The following is a 1235-nucleotide window of genomic DNA, read 5'->3' as shown; positions in this document are numbered from 1 at the left end:
ATTATTGGCACCCCTAGTGAATATGAGCAAAACAGGCTATAAAAAAATATGTCTTTGCTGTTTATCCTCTTGGTCTTTCACTCAAAATATTCACAAAAATCTTACCTTTTCATTGAAGTAAAATTATTGAAAGAAAAAAAAACTGTTGACATAAATATTTTTCCCCAAAACATGTGTGCCACATTTATAACTTTCTTGTGTGCTGACATTTATAACTTTCTTGTATCAGTCTTATGACAGAAGGTTTAGGTAAATTGTTTAACACAGAACTAAAAGTACCCGTAGCTCGACTGGTAGGTATGAGCACCAATGCCACGTGTTTGATACCCAGGGAGCACACATACTGATCAGGGGAACATTTTATTTTATAATGCAGCCTCTTATTTGTCTCTCTATTTCATTATTTTTTTTCTCTCTCTCTCTCTCTCCCTCTCTTTCTGTGTGTCCCACTGTTCTCTCTTTCTCTCTCTCTCCCAGTGGTCCATGTGGCTGTTAGAGTTGCTACCACTGTCAGTCTGTTTGTGGCTGTGATCATAGTTGCAGTCATTTACAGGATGAGATCAGGTGAGTGGACTACTGCAGATACACACTGATCTACACCCTCTTTACTCTACTGATGTTTATCTTCCTCTGACTGACACACACTGATCTACACACTCTTTACTCTACTGATGTTTATCTTCCTCTGACTGACACACACTGATCTACACACTCTTTACTCTACTGATGTTTATCTACCTCTGACTGACACACACTGATCTACACACTCTTTACTCTACTGATGTTTCTCTTCCTCTGACTGACACACACTGATCAACACACTCTACTCTATTGATGTTTCTCTTACTCTGACTAATACACACTGATCTACACACTCTGTACTCTACTGATGTTTATCTACCTCTGACTGATACAACTCTATCTATCTATCTATCGATCTATCTATCGCAGATACACACTGATCTACACACTCTTTAATGTATCTCTGACTGATTGATTTCCATCTGTCTCTGTCTCTCAGGTGATCCCCAGGGCAAACCAAACACCTCTGTGAGTAAAACACACATCTGCATTTCAGAGTCAGTTGGTTTTTTATGGAAACCCATTAATGTGGTTTTCTCTTTCTTTTCAGTAAGGCTCATAGTGTTGACTCTGCTGTAACCAGCCTGTCCTTGTAGCCTTAAGGGCTCTTTAGACACAGCTGTTTCCAGACTCTTCATCATCCTCCATCACCT

General features: G+C 39.4%; 1 long non-coding RNA gene across 1 annotated transcript; it reads left to right on the top strand.

Moving 5' to 3' along the window:
* The first annotated feature begins 451 nt into the window (after positions 1-451).
* On the top strand, positions 452-1235 carry LOC116223876. The gene is made up of 3 exons (XR_004165311.2): positions 452-564; positions 1022-1050; positions 1137-1235. It is a non-coding gene; the product is annotated as an uncharacterized LOC116223876 (long non-coding RNA).

Source organism: Clupea harengus, chromosome 15 (assembly GCF_900700415.2).
Source record: "Clupea harengus chromosome 15, Ch_v2.0.2, whole genome shotgun sequence".
Classification (NCBI taxonomy): Eukaryota; Metazoa; Chordata; class Actinopteri; order Clupeiformes; family Clupeidae; genus Clupea; species Clupea harengus.
This window is presented reverse-complemented; position numbering and strand designations above follow the sequence as displayed.